The sequence below is a fragment of the Pteronotus mesoamericanus genome, unplaced genomic scaffold (genome assembly GCF_021234165.1).
Source record: "Pteronotus mesoamericanus isolate MK-2021 breed Mesoamerican mustached bat unplaced genomic scaffold, CSHL_Meso_final scaffold_582, whole genome shotgun sequence".
Classification (NCBI taxonomy): domain Eukaryota; kingdom Metazoa; phylum Chordata; class Mammalia; order Chiroptera; family Mormoopidae; genus Pteronotus; species Pteronotus mesoamericanus.
In genome coordinates this window covers 354,954-360,803 of record NW_026555323.1, presented here as the reverse complement: position 1 = coordinate 360,803, position 5,850 = coordinate 354,954, and the positions used below count along the sequence as shown (strand labels likewise).

Genomic DNA, 5,850 nt, shown 5'->3' with positions numbered 1-5,850 from the left:
TACCAGATGGTTTCCAGATGGGAGGAGGGTGGTGAGAATGGGTGAAGAGATGAGGGGATTAGGAAGTGCAAATAGGTGCCCTTGCTGGTGTGGCTCAGTGGATTAAGCGCTGGTTTGTGAACCAAAGGGACGTTGGTTAGATTCCCAGCATAGGGCACATGCCTGGGTTGTGGGCCATGTCCCCAGTGGGGGGCATGTGGGAGGCAACCACACATTGATGTTTCTCTCCCTCTCTTTCTCCCTCCCTTCCTGTCTCTCTAAAAATAAATAAATAAATCTTAAAAAAAAGAAGTACAAATAGGTAGCTACAGAATAGTCATGAGGATGTAAAGTACAGTATTGGGAACGGAGTAGCCAAAGAACTTATACCAATGACCCATGGACATGAACAATGGTGGGGGATTGCCTGAGAGAGTGGGGAATTCCGGGTGGAGCAGGGCAAAGGAGAACAATTAGGACACTATAAGAGTATAATCAATAAAATATAATTAATTTAAAGTGAAAGAATAGAAAGAATAAAATTACTACACATACACATGAATAGATAATGTGATATTTATATTTTTTAGTGTTCTGTTCACTTAACTATGCCAGTTCAATGTCATAAGTTACTAAATTTTCAGATCTGATTTATTTCATCATTTTAAAAACTATGATGTTCTTGTAAGAACATTTTGACTTAGTCTATATTTTGCTGTTAAAACAGTGCTTTAATTAGCCCTGGCTGGTGAGTCTTAGTGGATTGAGTGCTAGCCTAAGAATCAAAGGGTCACCAGTTCAATTCCCAGTCTAGTGCACATGCCCTGGGTTGTGGGCCAGGCTCCCAGTAGGGGACACATGAGAGGCAACCATGCATTGATGTTTCTCTCCCTCTCTTTCTCCCTCCCTTCCCTTCTCTAAAAATAAGTAGATAATATCTTTAAAATAAACAATGCTTTAATGAGTATTTTACCATCATGGTAACAGAAATCTAAATATAATTAGTGAGTGATTTATTTGCATGTATTTAATTACTTCTATGATTGAACAATATTTCATATATTACTGGCTATTTCTATTATTTATATTTTCTATTCATTTTTAACACTGCCTTGATCATTAGTTTAGCTGTGTTTTGTTTTTTGTGGAAGCTGTGTATATACTAAGGTCATGAAACCCCATTTTGAGGACAAAATAGGGCATAAATTAAAACATAAAACAAGTATATGCTCATATTATAAATTGTGAACCCTTTTTCTCTGTATGTATTGCAAATATTCTGCCTTAGTTTATTATTATACACTTGCCTTCCATTTTGTTTGCTACATTAATGGACATGAAGTTCTTTTTTATTTTATAATCATGGCCAACAGGATATATATTTTTAATGATTTCTTCCTTCTATTGTGTTCATATGGGCAATGTCTATTGTAAATGGATGCCAGCCTGCTAATGCTTTTCTTCTAGGTTAGATTTTAGTGGTGCTATTTTTATGTAGTTCTTACATTTTAATTATTTTATCTTATATCTTCATTGGCTTAGTCATAGTTACTGTAGACTCTCTTTTTTAAAATGTTACTTTCCTAATATTACAAAGAGAGAACAGTGGTATGTAATTAGTAGGAAAAACTTTCTTGGAGGTTGTTAATTGATAGTTAACTGGATAATTAGATGAACACTGTGTTTAAAGTGCTTTGTAAACCTCAGCGTACTCTTTAAATGTTAGTTGTTGTTGTTGTTGTTATTATTATTATTACTACTGATGCTAGGATATAATCTTTCCTTTTTTCTCATATCACTGGTAATGAATGCCTGTAACACTAAGTTATAAATCCTTCTATGTAATTAGAGCTAATGGATACATTATTGAAGAGTAATGAAAAGGAATATCAGTCACTTGTAGAGTTTATATTACTTATTCTATTGGAGTATATACTAGTACATGTAGCCCAGGTTTATGGTTTTGTTTTATTTAGTTAAATGTCTGTTCTTTTGCTTTTATCTATGTAACATTGTTTTAAAAGAATAAGACAGTGAAATATGTGGGTCATTTTGTATTCAGAATGTTTATCTATTGAAAAATTACCCTGTACTTATTTACCACTTTTGTTGTTGACAGGCAAAATGCAAGACTTGGTGGGTATATGTTGAATTTAATTAAAAAATGAAGAAATTAAATTATTAACAATGAGATTTTACCTTACAATTTTTATTCTTAAAGAAAATTTATGAGGGGGGGGGACACAAGAAAAACAGGAGTTATCTCTTGGAGTGTGGGCCCCCTGTAATACAGGCTTCACTTACTGGGTGTGTGCTCTAGGGCACTATCTGTATCAGCATAGCAGCTGGCATTGTTGTGAGAGGCTGCATTCAGCTTCAGTGAATTTTTCTGAAGACTATTTGAACATGTTCACCCAGTTCATGATGGATGATGTATGAGTGCACCTGGCCACACTGTGCTGAGCACTCAGCAGTTTTTGATCTAAAATGGCAGGACCTCCCGTATCCCACCTTCTCTATTTACCCGATCTCACCACAAGTGATTTATTAAGATGAAAAAAAAAATCCTCAGAAAGCCCCATCTTGAGTTTATTTTGGTGTATGGTGAAATTTGGTGGTTGAGCTTCATTTTTTTTTTGCATTTGCTGGTCCAGATTTCTGAACACCATTTATTGAAGAGGATATTTTTACTCAATTTCACATTCCTGCCCCTTTTGTCAAATATGCATTGACCATAGAGACATCAGTTTATTGCTGGGCTCTCTATTCTGTTCCATTGATCTATGTGCCTGTCCTTATGCCAGCGTAAGACTGTGTTGATTACAGTGGCCTTGTAATATCACTTGATATCAGGTATAGTGATCCCTTTCACTTTGTTCTTCTTCCTCAAAGTTGCCAAGACTATTTGGGGCCATTTATGGTTCCATATACATTTTTGAAATGTGTGTTCTATATCTGTGAAATATGTCATTTCTGATGTGTCATTGTTGGTGTACAAAAATGCCTTTGATTTCTGAATATTGACTTTGTATCCCATTTTTTTGGGTACAGTGAACTTTATTGATAGTGCATGACAAGGCAGGGCTCCTTAAGCCCCTCCCCTCTTCAGGGGGTCTAGGATGGAAACTGGAGGTCAGGAAATTCTCAGTGTGTTGGGGGATCGATTTGGGACAAGGACTCCCCAGCAGCTGAGGGTCTCTCTTCCTGTTGCTGGGGCTGGTGGTCCAGGGGGCTCTTACTCCTTGAAGACCATGTGGACCATAAGGTCAACCACCCTGTTGCTGTAGCCAAAATCATTGTCAAACCAGGAAATGAGCTTGACAAAATGGTCATTGAGGGCAATGCCAGCCCCTGGCATCGAAGGTGGAGGACTGGGTGTCACTGTTAAAGTCACAGGAGACAACCTGGTCCTCAGTATGGCCCTTCTGATGCCTGCTTCACTACCTTCTTGATGTCATTGTATTTGGCAGCTCTCTAGGCAGCAGATCAGATCCACAACTGACACATTGTGGGTGGGGACACAGAAGGCCATGCCAGTGAGCTTCCCATTCAGCTCAGGGATGACCTTGCCCACAGCATTGGCAGCACCAGTAGAAGCAGAGATGATGTTCTGAGCAGCCCTTTAGCCATCAGCCACAGCTTCCCAGAAGGGCCACCCACAGTCTTCTGGGTGGCAGTGGTGGCATGGACTGTAATCATGAATCCCTCCACAATGCCAGAGTTGTCATGGTGACCTTAGCCAGGGGGAGCCAAGCAGCTGGTGGTGCAGGAGGCATTGCTGACACTTTTTATGGAGTTGTCATACTTGTCATGGTTCACACCACAAACATGGGGGTATCAGCTGAAGGGACAGAGATGATGACCCTCTTGGCTCCACCCTTCAAGTGATCCCCAGCCTTCTCCACGGTAGTGAAGACACCAGTGGACTCCACAACATGCTCAGCACCAGCATCACACCATTTGATGTTGGCAGGATCTCGCTCCTGGAATATGGAGATGGACTTTCCATTCATCATAAGCTTCCCATTCTCAGCCTTGACTGTGCCTTTGAGTAGAATCATACTGGGACTAGTAGACCATGTAGCTGAGGTCAATGAAAGGATCATTGATGGTGACAACATCCACTTTGCCAGAGTAAAAAGCAGTCCTGGTGACCAGGCGCCAAATACGGCCCAATCTGTCCACTCCAATCTTCACCATCTTGTCTCAGGGTTGGTGCTAGCATTGTTCAGGGAGACACAACTGTCTGTTGAACAAGAGGAGCAGAGAGCCTGTATCACATTGTTTTGCCAAACTCATTTATTAGGTCAAGTAGTTTTTGCTGGAGTCTATAGGGTTTTTCTATGTACATTGTCGAGTCATCTGAAAACAATGACAGTTTTACTTCCTCCTTTCCAATTGTGATGTGTTTTATTTCTTTTTCTTGTCTTATCATTGTGATTAGAACATTCAATACTGTGTTGAATAGAAGTGGTAAAAGTAGATACCCTTGCCTGGTTCCTGTTCTTAGGGGGAAAACTTTTAGTTTTTGCTGGTTGAGTATGGTGTTGACTATAGGTTTCCCATATATGGCCTTTATTATGTTGAGGTATGCTCCCTCTACATCTAGTTTGCTGAGCATTTTTAAAAAAGATTTTATTTACTAATTTTTAGAGAGGGGAAGGGAGAGAAAAAAAGAGGGAGAGAAACATCAATGTATGGTTGCCTCTCATATGCCTCATACTGGGGACCGGGGCCACAACCCAGGCATGTGCCCTGACTGGAAATCGAACTGGCAACCCTTTTGATTCATAGGCCAACACTCAATCCACTGAGCCACACCAGCCAGGGCCTGCTGAACATTTTTATCATAAATAGTTACTGTATTTTATCAAATGCCTTTTCCGTATCTATTGATATGATCATGTGGATTTTGTCTTTCATTTTGTTTATGTGATGTATTACATTTACTGAGTTGTATATATTGTACCATCCTTGCATCCCTGGGATCATGGTGTATGATCTTTTTAATGTATTGCTGGATCTGGTTTGCCAATATTTTTGTGAGGATTTTGGCACCCATATTCATCAGTGATAGTGATCTATAGTTTTATTTTTTGTTGTGCCTTTATCTGGTTTTGGGATTAGGATGATGTTGGCCTCAGAAAAAGACATTGGGAATCTTCCCTTTTCTTGGATTTTTTAGAATAGTTTGAGCAGGATAGGGGTTAGCTCTTCCATAAATGTTGGGTAAAATTCTCCTGTGAAGCCATCTGGTCCAGGGATTTTGTGTGCCAGGAGTTTTTTGATTACTGCTTCAATTTCACTAGCTGTTATCAGTCTGTTCAGGATTCCTGCTTTATTATTGACTCAGTTTTGGAGGATTATATGTTTCTAGAAATTTGTCCATTTAGCTCAGGTTTTCAAATTTCCTGGCATATAGTTGTTCATAGTAATTTCTCATAATCCTTTGTATTTTTGTGTTTTCTGTTGTCATTTCTCCTCTCTCATTTCTGATTTTATTTATTTAGGTCCTCTCTCCTTTTTCTTGATGAGTCTGGTGAAAAGTTTGTCAATTTTGTTTATTTTTTCAAAGTACCAGTTCCTGGAATTATTGGTCTTTTGAATTCTTTTACCATCTATGCTCTGATCTTGACTATTTCACTCCTTTTACTGGCTCTGGGCTTTGTTTGTTGTTGCTTCTCCAGTTCTTGACGATGTAAGGTTATGTTATTTATTTGAAATGTTTCTATCTTTTGTATGTAGGCCTGTATTGTGGACCTTGAAGGGTTATTGCCTTTGTTTCTTTACCTTTTCCAATCACAAATGAGATATGTTTATTATTGAACAAGTTACAAATACTCTGGTCATAATTTTGAAACTCTTTTAAAA

The 5,850-nt window shown here is 38.7% G+C and overlaps 1 pseudogene; it reads right to left on the bottom strand.

Moving 5' to 3' along the window:
* Window positions 1-3,214: 3,214 nt before the first annotated feature.
* LOC129061256 (glyceraldehyde-3-phosphate dehydrogenase-like) lies at window positions 3,215-4,179 on the bottom strand (annotated as a pseudogene).
* Between the last annotated feature and the right edge of the window lie 1,671 nt (window positions 4,180-5,850).